The sequence below is a fragment of the Alexandromys fortis genome, unplaced genomic scaffold (genome assembly GCF_014885135.2).
Source record: "Alexandromys fortis isolate MF-2015 unplaced genomic scaffold, M_Fortis_MF-2015_v1.1 scaffold_24, whole genome shotgun sequence".
Classification (NCBI taxonomy): Eukaryota; Metazoa; Chordata; class Mammalia; order Rodentia; family Cricetidae; genus Alexandromys; species Alexandromys fortis.
In genome coordinates, this window is record NW_026067906.1 from 8052642 (window position 1) to 8072095 (window position 19454).

The 19454-nt window shown below is 40.2% G+C and overlaps 1 protein-coding gene across 3 annotated transcripts in view; it reads left to right on the forward strand.

Annotated features, from left to right (window-relative positions):
• The window catches only part of Lin7a (lin-7 homolog A, crumbs cell polarity complex component), a 128814-nt gene that overhangs the window by 96320 nt on the left and 13040 nt on the right, over positions 1–19454 (forward strand). The gene's annotated exons all lie outside the window — the stretch shown is intronic.

Consider the following 19454-nt stretch of genomic DNA (forward strand, 5'->3'; position numbering starts at 1 on the left):
GCCATCTCTGTGACTCTGATTTGATAGCTTAGATGAAATTTTCGTTGACTCCACTGTACACTCCAGTTCCCCCACACATAGCCACATGTTCTGAAGCTGAATGTATGTACAGCCTATCGTCTATGGATATTGTCCTTCAATGAGAAAATTAAAAGTTTGGGGCCCTGTACTTCATTATATTTAGTATCTTAAAGTTTTTAAATGTGTTTATATATTATTTTCTATTGTTTGCCCAAAATTGTCTTACAAAATGAGAAAGACATTCTGCACTGCACGCACGCACACACACAGACACACCAGTAATCACACTTACATAAACTCACAAACCCACAATAAACACATGAAATAAATTTCAGTCTTTACTATAGTGTTAATTGATTATCAAGTATAAACAGTGATTGTTCAAAAAATCAATCCCAATTAAATGTGAACAAACACTGTAGCTACATCACTGACAATTTCCTGCGGTTCTTGCTATTTTATAGTCTCATAAGATGTTAGTATGCAGCAAAGCTGGGTAAAGGTACAGGAGAGGTCCCTTACATCTCTTCATCATTTTATACAGCTATAATTAGTTTATATTATTTTTTAAAAAAGAGAAACTCCTAAATAGTCACCTTCAAGTACAATAGCCTCCTGGTACTGTTGGGAAAAAAAAGAAGGGAGCAAATACAGCAAATGCAGCAATGGACAGAAAGAAAGATAAAACAGAAACATGAGAACCCTAATCGCATGCCCTGTTGAGATGAGGCCTGGCTACCTTTGGAAATCCAGAGTTTGCCTCAGAGCCTCTCCCTGGCAGGACAATCGCAATTACATTTGCTTCTCTGTAGTTAAAACCTAAATCAAGTTGTTGATACAGTGTCTGCACCTTGCTAATTACTTTTTAAGCACAGCAGATGAATGAATAAAAATGTGGAAAAGCAGGAGAATAAATAGCCTCCCTGGTACCTGGCCTTTTCCCCGTTTTATAAAAGCCAATGCCAAGTCAAAGGTGAGACTCGCAGCTCAAATCAGCTACACAGAGTGCTGTCAAGTGGGCAGTGAAGATTAATCTAGAATTGGCTCTGTGGTTGGGATTGGAGCTCCGTGCTAAAGAGCTTGCCTAGCCTACACAAGGCCCTGAACTTGATACCCTGCAGAAACAGAACAAAACAAGAACCAGATAACCAGATTTGCCTGTGGGCTTTAACATCCCAGCAGAAAAAAAAAAAAAAAAAAAAAAAACCTTGAACTCAAAACCTTATCCGTGTGTTCTTGGAATGAAGATTACAAAATAACCCAGGGGGTTTTTAATTCCTATGAAAGGTATCACAAGGTATTTCTATGAGTTGATGTTCTACAATAAAACCCATGCACCGTGGGCAGCAATGATTTTTCTCCGTTGTCTCATGTCCAGTTCTAGAACTGGCCCAGTGCCTGCTGAATGAGGCTCCATAAATATTCTTGGATGCCAGGCACCACTGTAAGGACTTTACATAATGAATGTATTATTTCCCTCATAGTGATCTATTGTGGCAAGCACTGTTAATACCATTTCTGTTTTATAAATGAGGAAAGAGAGAGATCCAGTACCTTAGGCAAGCTCCTTAAAACTATTGAATGGCAGAGCTGGAGTTCCAGCTCAGCCACCTTTATAAATTATATGTAAATAAATATTACAGCCATAGATAACTTGTGCTTTCACGCATGATATAGAAAAGATCGAGACTTCTTAACCTTTATGGTTTATACTTTGGGTGAGGAGAAGGTGAAGTGTTTTTCTCAGCTGCTCTCTTTTGACCTTTCCAAAGTTAAGAGCCACAGTAAAGGTCGTCATATTTTGAAAAACAAGTGCACTTTAATTCAAATGTCTCTGGGTACTGAGGAGTGGGGAACAAAGCTTCCATCTGATTGTGTCTAAAATCGTTTCATACTTCCCTCGCCCATCCCTGCACATGTTACTGGATACCCCAGTGTGGCCTGAACAGCTAACCACCTTCCCTCAGCTAGGCGAGCAACACTGATTCACAACCACTATGCAAACGGATTTGGGTCTTAGCAGGACTGGCAATGACGGACAAGGGAAACCGAGGGCTTCCACCCTCAGTTTCCCGAAGGGCTCAGAAAGAGGATCCTAAACTTCATTCTCGGCTCCCAGGTCTGAAATGCAGCTATTATCACACCCTCTCTCTGCATATGAGCCATTTGCAGGTTTCTAAGCGCTCTTGACAGCCAAGCGTGGGAGATTGCTCCGCTTGGAGTCAAGCAGGCGTGCAAACTGGAATTTCGATTACGTATGGAACATTTCGGTTCTCAGAATGACATCATGTGACACCTCACTCAGATTTGTGAATGAGCCAAGGGATGCACAATTTTGTTGCTTCTCAGTCACCTTCGGAATGATACAGGCACTGCAGTTTGAGCTACTTGAGGCTTGCAACACTGAGCAGGCTTGACACTGCCCCCTTCAGGAGGAGCCGCGTCATGACATTTGGAAAAACAAAAGGAAATACTGCACTGTCTCCATAGAAGAAAGAGCTGCAAGCCACAGGCCAGGACCATCACATCTCCCTCATGACTTGGGTCTGAAAACCTAGCATCAGGAAATCCACCTCATACCTCTTAGGAAAACCCTTGGGACTGCACTGATAAAACTCACGAAACGTAGAAAGTGACAGAACATACGACCAGGCAGGCAGCGTTACAGGACCAGCCACCAGATGAAGGACATTGCCACCCTGGGTCACAGCAGCTGAATCTCAGCTTGCGTTGCTAATGGCGTATGTCTGACTATTCAATTTAGTGTCTGGTTTAATCCTTCCCATAGTTATTTTTGCCGTTTATTATTTGTGGTTTTCTTCGCTATTGTTATTTTAGCAATGCCTTTCATTCATTCAGTTATTTGTAGAACAATTATTCTGTGCCATCTGCCAAGCTGAGTCCTGGATACTGATCAGGGAATGAAAGCAAGCATCGTAGGGCCCTCAAGGAACTTTGTCTGACAGACAGTTAGAAGACATAGGTGACGGAAGCAAATACATATATCCAAATGTATATGTAACCACGATGAGCTAGCTACCCAAGACTTTCCCAACCTAAGAAAAGTTCCCCCAAAGATTCTGCCCAGCTCCATTTTGGTCAGAGCACTCTGTCTTTTACTTTGTGTGTGTGTGTTACTTTCCTACAGCCCCTGGAATAGATCACCATGTACTTATGTACTTGGTGGTTTAAATGACAGGAACTGATTCTGTCACAGTTCTGAGGACCAGAAGTCCCAAATTAGTTTCTGTTGGCCCCAAACTAACCAGACGACAGACCTAGGCTCCACCTAGATTCTCAAGGAAAGAATCTTTTTTTATTTTGTTTTGTTTCATTTCTTCCAGTTTCTGGGGGGATGCCTTTATTATTCCTTTTGTAATTGCCCCATTCCGGTCATTTTCTTCGTGGTAGCATTGCTTTCTTTGCCATACCCAGGCTTCCTCTCCTTGCACAGTACTAGAATGCCTATGACCACAGTTCAGATCCACTAAGATAATGTCGTACAATCTCAAGATTACTTACCTCAAAATCTTCGACATTTATGGGTTCTGAGAATACGGTATAGTGTCTCTAAGCCCTTACCTACTCTTTTATTTCATGTAAACATCACAAACCCAGAATGCCCTGCCAAACTAAGGAATGAGACGAGTCTTCTACCATCCACAGGGGTGTTGTTGGTTTTCCCTTTTCAGCCAGCAGGTACTGAGTCTTTCCTACTGCACCATGGGTGAGTTCCTTCTTCCTTCCCATTTTGGGTGCTCTGCTACTTCTCTTTCCATCCAATCAGTGCTGCTCACAATTCTTCTGTTCTTCCCCCCATGGCTCCAGTGTCATATGAAATATGAATAGGAAAAGATGAAGCCATCATCTTACATTTTAGTCAAATGCTTTAAGGATTTGGGCTCTTGGGGTCCGTTGTCCTTCCTAGGTATAGGGTGAAGGAAGAGGAACAACACACAAAGAACACGTTGATACTTCCGGGTGTGGCTCTGCATCATAATTAAACACTCTGATATTGCAGAGGGAAAAAAAAATCATTGCCAGAGTATGGGAGAGTTCGAATGAAGTTATCAAGGTCTAAGGAAGTCCACGGTCCAAAGGTTTTTCCTATGTCACTAATAGAAGGTCAGGGTGACATGAGCACAGTCTGGGAGATAAAATAAGGCAGAAGATTGAGTCCAACCAACAGATCCTTGCCAGCTATGCACAAAAGCCTTCATTTCATTTTAGGCATAATAAGAATCGCAACCCAGTACATCAGCTCTGAAGACCCAAGATGTGCTTAGCGTTTCTTTCTGGCCGTTCCTAAAGCTGTTCACTAAGAAATAAATTCCATTAGTTTTATCTCTACTCAATTTCTTCCTTAATAAATTTCCTTTTTATGCGTGATTAAATCACTTGACTAGCATATAGCATCTGATAACTGTGGTATAACATTGATTTCTTTTAGTGTTACTATTAATGGAAATTGGAAATTTTTATACTTAATTGATAATTTCAATATCCCACAGGGGCCTTATTAATTTTCAGGTTTTGAAAGTTTCTTGGGAGCTTAAGACTGTCCCAGCCTTCAGTCTGTTCACGTATCTTGTGACTCTTTTATCATCCAAAACACAAAAGCAATGCCTTCCCAGCGAGGGTAACCTGAAGGTTCCATGCAAGACAGCAGACCAGGCGACCATTATGCCGTACACTTTTACAATATGCAATGACTGTCCTGATCTTAGATTTTTGCTCACAGAAAGAGTGAATTTCTCAGCTCAGTTTAAATCCTTCACTATGTATCTGACTTAGTTGGGGTTTCTATTGCTATAAAGAGATACCATGACCACGGCAACGCTTATAAAGGAAAAGCATTCAATTGGGGTGGCTCACTTACAGTTTCAGAGGTTCAGTCCATTATCATCATGGCAGGAAGCATGGTGGCCTACTGGAGAAATAGCTGAAAGTCCAAGGTCCTCCCTGTTTCCCCCAGGTCCAGGAAGGTGAGCATCCAAACAGACTAGGCTCCCACAAAGCCCATCCATGCAGCAGAATCAAAACCCAGCACCATTGTCCTTGGCTTTTCCTCCAGCCTCCACTGTCAACCACATTCAGAGAGTCCGGTTTGATCACATGCTCCATCAGTTCCAGTCCAACTGGACTTGGTGATTTCCCATTAGATAAGTCCTTCTGTCTCAGTGGGTGGATGCACTTCTCGCAGTCCTGACTTCCTTGCTCATGTTCTCCCTCCTTCTGCTCTACATATGGACTTGGGAGCTCAGTCCAGTGCTCCATTGTGGGTCTCTGTCTCTATCTCCATCCATCACCAGATGAAGGTTCTATGGTGATATGCAAGATATTCATCAATGTGGCTATAGGAAGCCAGTTCAGGCACCCTCTCCTCTTCTGCCCAAGGAACAAACTGGGGACATCTCTAAGTGCTAAGCAAATTGTGTTTGTTTTTGCTGTTGTTTCTTAATGAAGGCTGAGGTCATGAAGTTTTAAGAACAAATAGGAATCTTTAAAAACTAATCACCTATGTCAGTTTCAAAATCATTGGTGAGCACTAACTAAACCATAAAGTTTAGATATTATTTGTCCAAAAGTTACTGGGAAACCCTGGCATTGTTTTAATCAGTGAATGAAATAAAAATTAAAGGCACTTATCTCTGATTTCACCTAAAGACATGGGGAAGAAACTGATAGCAAAACAGATCAGCTTTGTAACCCACATATTTTAAGACTATCAAGGTCTGAGCTGTGTCCTTGAGCCAAGCAAGGGAAGTGAGGTGCCCTAGGCAGACAGTTCTCCACAGAGAAGTACATGCCAAGCTGTAAGGACAGTTAGGAACCACCTGGTCAAAACATGGAGATTCCAGCTTTGGAAAAAATTCTGAGTCTTTTTGTTTAGACTCTCAAGGATCCACAATTGAGGCACAGAATACAAGTACAGGCACACCTAGATAGGTGACTTGCCCTAAGTTGTAGATTTTGGCCTCAGGACACTGAACAATTTTAAGCAAGAATAACACATAATCCAATCTGAATCTTTAAGTCATTCCTGAGATTACAGGGTTTACAGAGTGGCCTCGAAGGAGACAGAATTGGAGGGAGGCAAGGCAACCAGGCTGAGAAATAATTTAGTGCTAAGAGAAGAACCAAACCTCAGAATGAATCTGTCGTAAAGGAAATAATAGTATTTCTTTGTTACAACAGAATGCTATGTTGGGGAGGGGGAGAAGAAAAAAATCAATATGAGTTGTAACGAAGAAGTACAAAGCGGACTCATTTTACTTTCAGAAAAATTCCTGTTTCGATTGATTTGTAACTCCCTCTGCTGTCTCCCATCCGTCAAGATTGAAAGCACTGCAGTTTCTCATCGCCGGAACCATTCAATGAAAAGCAAAACTTGAACATTAAGTATTTTGCAATCTCTCCTTACCATTTCTCAGTCAAACATTATTCCCTAAAAATATGGATTTATAGCCAATAGGCCCGAGTATGAATTATTTCCCAGGCATGTTATTGACACACGGCAGCAAAACATAAACTGCTGAGGGGAAGTGGCGGGAGAAGAAAATGCCTCCACTCCAGTTCACTGGTGACAGCGGGAGGAAACTCTGTACTGTCACCGTCTGTGTCTCGGGAGCAAAGAGACCTGGCTGCGACTGTTCAAGCAGCGTCGAGGAGTCAGTCTATTCAAACACCTCACAGGCCACACTTCTGAACCCGTGATCCCAGATGGAATTCAGCTGAAGTCCTTTCCTTTTCCCCAAATTGCTTAGGCCATTACAGTTTTAATTTCTGTTACTTCAGATTAGTTTAAAGCAAAGCCTCAAAATCACTGTTTAAGCCACATCATCATTTGTTCTGCCTTCTTTGGTTTACTACAGGATGTTATAGATCCACCAGACAGTTTTCCTCAACATTCACAAAGAGACAAACACACACAATTGTGCACACACACGCACGCACACACACACACACACATACACAGATGAAGACTAAAATTAGAGAAAAATAAAGTTATTACTTCCTTTACTCTATTACTCCAATTTATTCCCTCCTCCCCTAGGGAAATATCCTTATGATGAATAGTTATCCAAACTTCTCTTTGCATTGAAGTATACACACATGCAGACACACACACACATGCTTACATTTTTCCTATTTTAGTTTCTCTTTCTTTTTATTTTCTTTCTTTCTTTTTTTCTTAGTATATAAAGGAGAGAATGTGAGTAGTGACTACTGAAAGGCCAGGCTCTAGCAATCGAGTCGTGATTCATTAAAGGTGTGTGTGGTCCTTGAAATTTTCCTACCCCTTACATAATCTGTTTCTTTATTTATAAAACTGTGTTAAGATGTTTGGGCATATGTAAAGCATCAGAAAAGTGCCTGATCATAAATGTCCAATGAATGTTGAATAATAATATTATTATGGTTTCTAACGGATGGTTTTGTGTATATTTATTCTTTAATTGGCTTTCTTGATCAGAAATGAGTCTTAGAGAACTGGTTTTATTAGTTGCACACTTTCCCTGACCCTAGAGCATAATGTGTGACAAGTGAGTTCCATGAAGGTTGCAAGCATCCTCAGTTGTTGGAGATTTGCTTTATCGCTCAATTGCTTTTGGTTTGCTTATTTGTTTGGATTTAAAAAGAAAAACAGCACTTTAAGTTGAGCAGGGAAGTTAAATTGTGGTAAGGCATCAAGTGGAAGGAGATTTGGACACTGAGTGGGAATTTCCTGAAACAAGGAAACAAAGACTATTGTAGGCTTAATGATTAAAACTGAGAGATTATGGAATCTTACAACTCTATAGTAAAATCAACATGGGTGTCATATCAGTAAGGAAGATGAATGTTAGGAAGTGAATTTATGGATGTTTCTTTATTTTTAAGATATTTTAATGCTCATTTCTAGAAAAGAGCACCACCCTTAGGGAACCATATAGTTTGCTATATTCAATAGGCTTACACTTCAAAACTGGCACACTCCACGTTAGGTAGGCAAATGCTGGGCAAGCACTATACACTATACTTGAATTGAGGGGAAAGTAGTAACATAGCTAATTCCCTGCGACTGGGGACAGTGTCAACCAGGGCCATGCTATTCCTTACCAATAGATTTTAAATCAAAGCATGCAAAACAAGATGACTCAGAGAAGACATTAAAAAATAAAGAGCAGACTAGCCCTCCCGCTTTCCACATTCCTTAATTAGTTGCTGCTCTTTGTGTAGTGTTGTGGCCTCCTAGATCTCTCCCCTACTCTCCTCCAGGAGCCTATCTATTGCTACCCTTGTTCAGCTCAACTTTAGGCAGCTCAAGTCCTGTTGGTAAGATTTTATGGGTGTGGCTTCTGACATTTCTAGGAGACACAATCTCACAGCAAAGCCCCTAATCCTCTGACTCTTCCAATCTTTTTGATCGCCCCCTCCTTCTGAAATGACCCGTGAGCTTTACGTGTAGGGGTGTCTTGTATTTCAAAGAGCACACCAATTATCCATTACCAAATGGTCGGCCCTTAAACATGCATACATGTTTATAGACTAAGCATATTGTATTTATATGTATGTAATAACAATTTAAAAATGGGGGGGATGAATTTGAAAGAGAGCAAGGAGGGGTTATGAGAGGTTTATAGAGAAAAGAAAGGGAAGGAGAAAATGATGTAATTATGTTATAATCTCAAAAGAAATGAAAGAATAATTAAAACAGGAGGAGGAACAGAAAGCCCGATGTGTACTAATACATGAACATCAACCATGATTGGGAGATAATTAGGTATAAGTTGAGGAAGGAGTTAAAGATGCCTTCTGTGCATAATCCTGTTACATGAGCAGTTAAAGAAGGAGGCATGGAGGTGCACTGAAAAGAATTTTTGAAAGTTTGAGCAAGTTAGAATGTTTAAAATAACTGAAAATTCTTAGTATAAATCAATGGCGAGAAATGCCGAGACTCATCTGTGGCTATGCATTTAATCAGAAGAGGCACCTGTATCTAGAGCCAAGAGATGCTGAACAGTAAAGTTGATATATTCTCTAAATTTTTACTTCTGCAAGAAGGCAGCTGCAACGTTGAATCCCTGAAATTAAATTAAATGTTATTACATGCTGCTACTGTTCACGCTACCCAGTAACAGAAATGTCTGCTGTACACTTCTCCAGAAATACATTTGACAACCCCAGGCTCAAAGAACTGGTGCCTAGACACACTGTGATTCTCTCCTATGTCCCATGCTAATAGTCTCGGTGTCCAGGATTCTAAAACAGTTAGATATTAAAATGGATCTTTTGACCGGGATAGCTGAAGTATTGCAGCCACCGGTTGTTTCTATGATACCCTTTAGAAAACTATTAATTCGATGAGATTGATAGAGTGCAATTATATTAGACAGAACTAATAAATTCCAATTAAATGAATACTAGATATCATTGCCACATAATAGATACTGTTGTCTGGGGGAGAACACAAAAGGACCTGTGTTCTAATTAAGATAGCAGAATTTCATAAAGAGACGTCCTGAAGGCTCCACCCTCCTTTCTAGGTTGCGGAATCTCTCACAGCTTTAGACCTATACCAATTACAATGGCAAACAACTCGCCCTAAAAACCAGCAGGGAAGACCGAAAATTGGAGCTTTTAATTTGGCCTCGTGGCAGTCAGCCAGTACCTGGCTTACAGAATTGCTTCAAAGCATTCCAAAGCTCCCACCTGTGCGAACCATCCTCAGGATGGTGGGGGAGAAAAGGAGATAAAGTCTCATAATACTGCATCAGCCTTTGTTCCCTTGGCAGAGAGAGCAGAAATGACTTGGGTGTGCCCAAAGTTCCTCTTAAAACCTTCCTCTTAGGTATGCCCTTTTCTGTTCTTCAGGCAGTCCTGTTTATGCCCAGTGACCCCTCATTCCTAAACAGTTGCTTTCTCTCTTCTCCTCTGAAAGTTCCATCTCCGTGGGGGACATTAGTCTTTCAAATTAATGAATTAATGCTAAATACCAGGTATAGCTGTGCCTTGTTCCAGCTCTACCACATCTTCCCAAGTCTTAACGAGTGATCATTTCAGTTTCCCTAGAATCAAATCTCCGGATCCTTGCGTGCTAAAACCAGGACAGCAGGAACCTGGAAACTGGGACAGAGGGAAGGTCACATTCTAAAGATTACAGTTAAACTGGCATATCTTCGTAATATAACACCCAGCCATCTTGATGCCAATCTCCAGCCTTGCTCTCTGTCACACAGGCTCCGCTAGGTGTTTGCGATCTCATTGAGGAATGGCACTAGATTTTGTCCCTAAATGATTTGGGGCTCTTTATCTAGAGCTATAGTAGTGTTGAGTACTGGAAGACAGCTAGGCGGTGAAGGTGGAGAGAGACCAGACCCACCACTGCTGCCAGCACCCCCAGACCCCAGTGCTCATCCAGACTGGAAAGGCAAAGGGAAGAATCAGAAATCAGGACACTGCAGGCTTGAGGGGGTATTTGGAGGTTTTGTGTATTGGTTTTGGTGTCTGAGCAACATGCACCTGGAGAACATAGGTGGGCATAAAATCTCCCTTGAAACCCCATTGCAAATAGGTTCTTGGAATCTCATGTTCTGCCATGTAACCTGCACGGTCAGTAACCGGAAAACAAACGACTCAACAACAGCACAGGATTTATCTCGGGGAAGAAAATACTTAGAGCAGGGAGGGGTTCTCTAAGTCTAGAAACTTGGTAAATTTAGAAAAATGAGTGAAGGTGATTGCCAAGTTTTTTATTTGGCAATGAGGATGGTCATCGCTGGGAATAACCAGGGAGTGGTGAGGGAAGGAATATCAGGAGACTGATAGGCACTTCCAGGGCCAACCTGTACCAGGGATTGATTGGAGAGAGAGGGCAAGAATCTAGAGAAAGATCTACTTCTGGAAATCAAATTACTGTATTTTCAGGAATTGTCACAATTCAACCAAAATGATACTGATTATCAAAACCTACCACTCAATATTAGCATATCAGCACTCTCTCTCTCTCTCTCTCTCTCTCTCTCTCTCTCNCTCTCTCTCTCTCTCTCTCTCTCTCTCTCTCTCTCTCTCTCTCTCCCCCCTCCCTCCTGTCTCTTTCTGTGAGTGTGTGTGTGTGTGTGTGTGTTCCATAAAATGGGGAGGGAACCATGAGAAGACAGAGGAGATTATACGGGATAGGGGGTGGAGAATGAACACGGGGTGATGGGATACACACGAAATGACTGCAGAAATTCAATTTAGGGTCAGGCAGGAACCCAGCAAAAACAGAGCGAGGGAGAGGCAGCAGGACAGTGACAGAGGGGAACAAAGTGTATTGACATTGTCAAATATGTATGAAAATACATAATAAAACTCATTACTTTGTGTGCTAATTTGAAAAATAAGGATAAAAAGAGGGAAAAGAAAATAGTTACATTAATTTAAAAATCTTATTGCCAAATATAAATTTTGAGGCAGTTTTGTTCTGTTTCTAAACCTCAGTCTATAGCTCTTATCACCACACTGGAAGATAAGTCTCTCTGTATGTGTGTGGAGCACGGGGTGGAGGTAGAATTCAGTATTCTCCCCAACTACTATTGGGAAATTCTCCCTACTCTGTGAATGACAGACTTTCAAGCGTTGAGTAGAATGACTTCAGTACTTTACTATGGTGCTGTAGTAGAGTTACTATGAAGCTTTACTCTAGGAAACTCTACTTCCTGCCGGTAGTAAAGTACCACTGCCGAAATGCCATAGAGTTACTATGAAGCATCACAACCAAGGCACAGTTACTAGGAAGCATCACTGCTGAGATGAAGAAGCTGAATACATTTCCAGTTTTCTTCCCCAGATTTGAAACGTCTGAGATCAACCAAATGTTAGATTTATGAATCTCTTATCTCTGGCAGGATTTTTTTTTTCCTGAAGCATTTGCTCAATTTAGATTTTTTGCCCCCCAGGCCTAGTGATAATATATGGCATTCTCCACTTTCATGGTTCAAAACTTTTTATATTTATAACTACTCTCAGAGGATAAAAATATGTATAATTATGTTCACTCCTCCCATTAACCTCCATGCTCTTTTCTAGTGTTCAATTATTTCATATTTTCTCTCAAGGTCCCTCACCTTGTGTATGTTCCTATCAAGTGAATCGTTTGCCCAGTCATCTTGTCCTTAGCTAAGCATGACACCAGGGAGGAACTGAGAGAAATGAAATTTTTTTGAGTAATTAATTATCACTTGTAATTAGCACATCACTGAATTATGAACATGATGCAGCTGAATTACATGAGGGTAAGGAAGGCTGTGGATGCAGCGTAGTGGTTTCAAGCACATTTCTAACAAGTCCCTCACTTGTAGTAAACCTTTGCTTCCCAGAAAATATAAAGCAAGCTTCTGCCCATGCAAAGGTACAACTACATTTTTCTTGCTATCCTTAAGATTTAAAGCTATACAGGAAGACTGACAAAGATATAGCAATGAAACAAGGAGTTACTATTTGTTGGAGCCTTGCAAATGCCAAACATTCCTCCAAATGTTTGTGATGGTTTTACACAGTAGGTGTCCTATACTCAGTTTGCAAATAAGGAAATTGAGGCCCAGAGATCTGCAGCAGATTCTCCAGGTTAACAAACCTGATAAGTGAAAAAGCTCAAATTCAGACTCAAGAAGTACTGGTTCTTTAGTTTAGTAGAACATAGACAGGTGATAGATAGATAGATAGATAGATAGATAGATAGATAGATAGATAGAAGAATAGATGGGGAGATACTTAGATGGGGTAGATACATTGATAGTTGGATGCATGAATAATAGATTTCTATATAAATTTATGGTACATTCAGGAAAGAGAGCTATGGTGGATGAATGGATAGATAGATATATTGACTGCATACTATTGGGTCCATCATTGAAACCTGCACAGAGGTTGTTAAACAAGACTCATCTCCCCTTGGAGAATCGAGTAGCAGAGTGCGATTGTGAACCGACAAATTGTACTACACAGAGATGATATTAGCATGTAGGCAGGAACAAACGTCCTCTGCGAGAACATTAGCATATTGTTTCCAAGGGATAAATGTGACACTTCATACACTTGCCACTTTTCTTAAGCAGAAGATAATACATTTAGAACAGGGAAATTAGCATATTTGAGAAAAGAGAAGGATCAAAGAACTATAGAGTTCTTTTCTGAACACCGCCTTTAAATGTTCAAAAGACATTCCTGTCCTAATTAAGGACCAACTCAGCAGTGTTCTACACCAAGCTCAGGATGATTAGATTTCCCACATCTGGCCACGCTGAAATAAAGGCCTAGAAAATCCCTTCAGAGGTCATAGGTTTTTTTCTGGGTTTGCCATAGTTTAGAACAAGGCATCCAAACACACGCTGTCCATCAGTGACTAACTGAATCTGAGTTTTACGCATGCTCACAAATGCTTAGGTCAAGGTGCTATCATCAAGTCATCTCTCTTCACAAAGTTCTGCAGCCATGGTTTAGAAACTACTGATCTAAAAATTTCCTACAAAGAAAGAGAGAGAGAAAGGAAGGGAGGGAGGGAGGGAAAGAAGGAGGAAGGAAGGGAGAGAGAGAGGGGAAAGGAGGAGAGGAAGAAGGGAGAAATGGAAGAAGGGAGAGAGGGAGGGAGGGAGGGAGAAGCACTTCTATATTTGCTTTTTACTATTTTGCTTGAGAATGTCAATTCACAGAGAAGCGCTTAGATTCTCAGAAGAGCTAGATGTCAGTTTGTGCCATTGTGTTTTTCTGACCACCAAAATAGGACAACTATTTTAGCTTTTCCAAGACCTGTCTTCATATCCTTATTGTTAGATGTGCGTCTATCTAATACACATTTAAAAAAAAAACAGGCCTTTCACTAAGTAGGCATATTAGAATATACATATGTATGCATATATATATATTTATATATATATAAATTCACACATTCAAATGTAGCCAGATTAAAGTAACACAAATCCATAAAACCATTCTAAGAATTCAGTGATCTATTCTCATACCCACCAAGAATTTATTCTTCCATCATCATGTAGAAATTGTTCAAGGGTTTGCATTGCAACGATGCTTACAAATACCTTATCCTATGTTTGTCTTAACTTTCAGGATTAGACAGTCATTTTGATACATGCAGATAAACCTCCTGTTATTCGGGCACCTTCAAAGGCTTTCCTGACACCATTAAGCATGCAGTTTATTTAACGTTTGAAAGACAGCTGGGTGGATGATACTTAGAATATTCAACATTTTATCAACTTTACTATATTTCTGTAAAGAGTGAAAAGGAAAATAAAATCACAATCCTCTCTGCGGGAAAAAAATTGGTTTCTGCGTGACCACGTAGGGCCTTTTCAAAGCTAAGAACTGTAACTCCAAACAGAGGCCCCTTCAAGCATTTCCCACTGCTCCCTTGCTGGCCTGCTTGCACAGTTAGCTAGGAGTTACCTACTGATCCATCTTCTGCCCTCAGTTCCGGTCCTTTCACCGCAGAGGAAAAGAGACCAGCCATGTGCTTCATTTCTGGATTAGTGTGAAAAGTAGGATGGGATTGTTTTAAAACCACTTGCCCATAACAACCCCTGAAATGAACAGCTTGATGCAGTGAGTTGGGTCCCAGCTGATTTGGTCCTGATTTGGTCCCTATTTCTTTATTGTGAAAGAACAAGGAGGTAGATGAGAATGTTTCTAAGGGACCCTTCAGAGCTAACACGCTGAGCTACTTAATTGTACTAAGGTATTATAACCTCATACCTTTCATATCTTTTACTCCTGGATAGCATCATCTAGCCCCCAACCCAAATGGCAGATGTCACTTAGAAAAGTGGACATGTCAAGAACAACCCATGAGGCACATTACCTCTTAGTTACCCAATACTGTTTCTGGAAGGTATTCAACAACACACTTAGTCAAGTTAGAACCACGTGTTCCATAAGAAAAACCTGGCTGGAAAGAGGAATGGGATGGGGGAAAGTGGTGTAATTATATTTTAATTTCAGAAAAGAAAAGCCCGAGAAAAGCTTTGAACGTGGGCATTTCACAGTTAATAGTGCATACATATAATGTGTAGTATTCCTTCCCAGAACTGGGGGCTCCTTTCTGTGCTATCTAACCAAGGTCAAAATGTAACTGTGCCGCAAACGGAGGCACATACAGTGTGCAAGTTCAAGTAGGCAGCACAATCCAAATCCTTTTTTTTAGAGGAATTCTCAATCACTTAGGAAATAGACCTTACGAGAAATAGTATTTTGATATCTCTCTGTGTGAAATAGCTAAGGTATTGAAAGGTCAGAATGTACCCGAGTTTAAGGGCTGGTTCATTTAGCAACCACAACTTTGCTAAGTTTCCAATAAATCAGGAAAGTCTAAAGTGTTCTGGTACTTTCTACTGCACATGATCGCTAACAAAGCAAGTGTACAGTGGGTTATTTGTTGAGCTCATTTCTTTCTCAGGCTCCGGAATGGAAACATTTCTTTATACATTTACCTTCCAGGAAACCCAGCACTCGCGGTTCCACAGATTAAGGATTTTATTGCCCTTCCTCCTGAATTTCAAAGAGTAGTTATAAAGTTGTTTTAACTTGTCCATATTGATTTTTATAAGTGTTAAATATTTGAACACAGACGTGAATGTTTTCAGGATTGGGGAGACCACTCTTCGCAGTAGGCTTGATTCACTATGGTGAATGTTCACAGCCCTTGAGTGTTTTTCTGTTTTAGGACTACACTGTTCTCAAACCTTTCCTGAATGTCTGGTATACATACATGCCTTCTCCATCACCATTCACATCTAAAAACCCTCTTCCTAGATGTCCACTGGGAAGACTTGCATTGAATTAATTTTTTTTCTAAAAACTCTTTCAAATTGTAAGAGATGCAATAAAACCCTTAAAGCAAGGGAATGAAAAACCAAAAGTATATGATTCTGGTTTTTAAAAGGAGAAAATATTTCATTTCAACATTGGAAGCCTTTCCAACTCTCCTCAATACATGTAAGAAACACAGCCCCTACCAGTGTTTCTTTGACAAGAAAGCTCTTGTCAAACGTTTCCAGCACTAGTCGAATCTCAGGCAACTGTTGTAAAAAGAAAACAACAAATAAATTAAAAGAGCTTTTTAAAGACAGTTTTGTTTTAAAAATAAACTTTATAATGTATCCCAGTTTAAAACATATTTTAAATAATTAATAAGAAACAAGGGATACATCCAGCAAGAGTAAGAAATAGATAAAATACAAAGGGTGAAGGATGCTAAACCTTCAGGGCCGAAGACATGCCTACTCCCAGTGCACATTAAGGTATATTCCCTAACTGAGCAAGTGTTCTGGCCTCTTTTAACTCACAAAACTAGACTTCTATAGGCTTGTGATCCATTTCTTTGTTCTAACTCAAAAAAGAAAAGAAAAAGAGAGGAGGCTTGTCAACCTATCTGCTACCATTTAAACAGTTTACTGAGGAACTAAAAGCATTCTGGGGATAAACACATGGCAAGTCAAGACAAACATATGTCTGTCAAAGTGCAACAGACAGAGACAGAGGAACAAGTGTGGTGCCCTGAGTGATCCTGAAGACAAACGTGAAGACTTTTGATGAAAACAGCAGCATCAGAGTATTTGAAATGAACTGCAAACAGGCTTATATTTCTTAACCTCTGCAGTCCACTTTCATTTTCATTCTATGACTGAACTGTCAAACTTTCAGCCTTTTAAGTGTTTCCATGTAGCAGAAATAAGAGAGTGCAGGCCTCGGCTTCTAGGGCAGTTTTGTGCCCTGGTGTGGAAGAGGATGAAAGGACTTACTGATGCTGGTAAGCCCCTGAAGAAGAATCGTGGTCACAATCTAGGTCAGGTTTCTAAATCTGAAGAGCATGGGAATTGCTCTTTGTGAGTTCTCCCGAGAGATGTCAGAGCCAGGCATTGGAGATGGTGGCAGTAGTTCCCAGGACCCGAGTATGAAGTTTGGGATTCAGCTTTTTCTCTGCTACCTCCTCTGTCATGAGTGCCTGGTAGCCCCTGCAGTAGTGCCTAGGCCCTCTGGTGACCCTCTGAATGAGCACCATCATGCTTAAAGACGAATAAAGAGACTCTCCCCCAGAATCTTCTACCCTCCTAAATGAAAGCAAATCGCACAAAAATGCAAAAGCAAGTTGTGGAAGTTGACCAGCTGCCCTCAGGAGTGGGTGTACCACTGTTGTTAAACAGGAAAATCTGGTGCCGTGGCACACACCTTTGATCCTACCCTTGGAAGGAGAGACAGGAGTGCCAAAGTTGACAGTCACCCTCTACTGCAGATAATAATCTAGACCAGCCTGTGGTACATAAGACCTCTGTAAAACCAAACAATAAAACAAAAGCCCATTTAAGTTTTAATGCAGAAAAATACAGAAGGGTTTGGGTAAACAAATCAAGCTTTCATTTGAAATCAACCGCCTACACCGTAATAAATCATCTTAGGACAAATTACGAAGTAATTACAAACAAACTGAAAAGAGGTTTCTGTTGTCAATATTTTCTCTTGTCTTTTATTTCCTTGAAAATTTTGTGAAATACAACCACTAAGATGAATGCTTAATAAAACTCTTATTGGCGACTATCAATGATTGAATGAATTGCCCAAAGAATGAATTAATCAACAATCATGTTTATTTTCTTAGGCTTTAGCCTGAGATAAAAATCCTCTCTACCTAAAGACTGCGTAAAGCCTCTCTTTTTGTTTAATGCACACGTAGGGCCACAGCTACATGAATTGTTTTCCAGCTCACTATGGCCACATCATAACCCCATCTTGTCTGCTTGGCACTCAAACAAACAAGATGTCGCCACCATCAGCAGTGACAACTGATCAAATTGCTAAATTCAAGCTTATTTTCCTTCTTCCCACACCGATCTCCTGAAGGCAAGGGACTGAATTAAATATACTCTCTAAAATATCTGTAACTGTTAATCCCAAGTTATAATTGAAGTCTTATAGTTTCTTTAGATATAATTGGGATCTAATAGTTTCTTTCCATTTCATAGGTCATATATATGTGTCTCAAGTTCTTCTTATGCTTGTGGTGTGAAAAGAAATCTCAACTTGCCAATGGTCACCTTGTCTCCACCACGCTTAGATGTTCTGATAATATTTAAGCCTCACCCAGGCTCTATCTATACTTGTCATCATTTTTCCCCTCTGTACTTAGTTCAAATGAGACAAAAAAAAATTGCACTTAAATTTGGAAAAGTGAGGGTTACCTGTTGGCTGGCTGGCTGGCTGGCTGTCTGGCTGGCTGTCTGGCTGGCTGGCTGTCTGGCTGTCTGGCTGGCTGGCTGGCTGGCTGGCTGGCTGGCTGGCTGGCTGGCTCTAGGGAAGTAGCAGGCAGTGTCCTTTATACCATCACGAATCTAACTGCCACTTTCTTCCCTTTTACATCTTTTTCCCACCCTAGAGAATCTCACCAGGGTTATCTTCAGCAGCTCTTGGTTCACTTGAAATAATCCGTTTTCCCAAATGTTGTCCAGGTTGTTGTAATGTTCAAAATCCCCAACTCTAATCATTTTTTTTATTTTTGTGATGTCATACTTGCAGGTATATATCAAATGCAATGCTTAGTATAAATACTCATTATAATAATAGACTGTTTTCTTCAGTTAGTAACAAGAGCACCGTCCAGAAAAACTGTGCTAGAGTTCACTAAACTGATCAAAGTCCCTTTCCCCACATGCTTGTTTACATACTATATGCAAAATTACCGTTTTAAATTTTACAATAAAATATGTGATGTTGATCCCTACTTCTTTGGTTAATAAAAAGATGGAACACTTCCCTTCCCATGGGTCTATGCGACATCTGTATTTTATTATTTAAGCACATGTATAACTGATCCACTCTGCTTATGGACTTGTAAGAGAGCCCCCTGTGAAAAACTCAATAAATTCACTGTTGTATTGCCAGCATTCTCTGCTTTATTGCTCTTCTTGAGCAGGGTTTGAAATGCAGAAACTTAAACTGTTGGCATCTGATTTTGAGATTCCAGTCCTCGCTCTCTTTCGTTGCAAGATGAGAAAGAACCCCCCCCCAGGCTACTTTAAGCTTTTGAAATTCATAGCATTAAGTTTCTTAATAAAGACATTACGTTTAGAGCACAAGAACGGAATATCAATTACATTTTATTATTTATTTGTTTTGGCATCGTTATCTAATAATCTTTGCCTTGTGTCTAAATTTCAGTACTTCAATCACTGTAGATGCCTAATGGGGATTATTATCTGGTAGAGAAAGATTAACTTTATTGCAATTTTTAACTTATTGTTTTTTTTTTTCAAAAAAAGAAATTTTTGATTCATTTACCCTTCCAGGTGAAATTCTGAAATTCTTTTTGAATATTTGGCTTATTATTAGGTCTTCCCTGACTTTCGCCCTCCTGACTCAAACTATCATAATCACCCTGCATCTTAATAGAGTCTAACCAACCT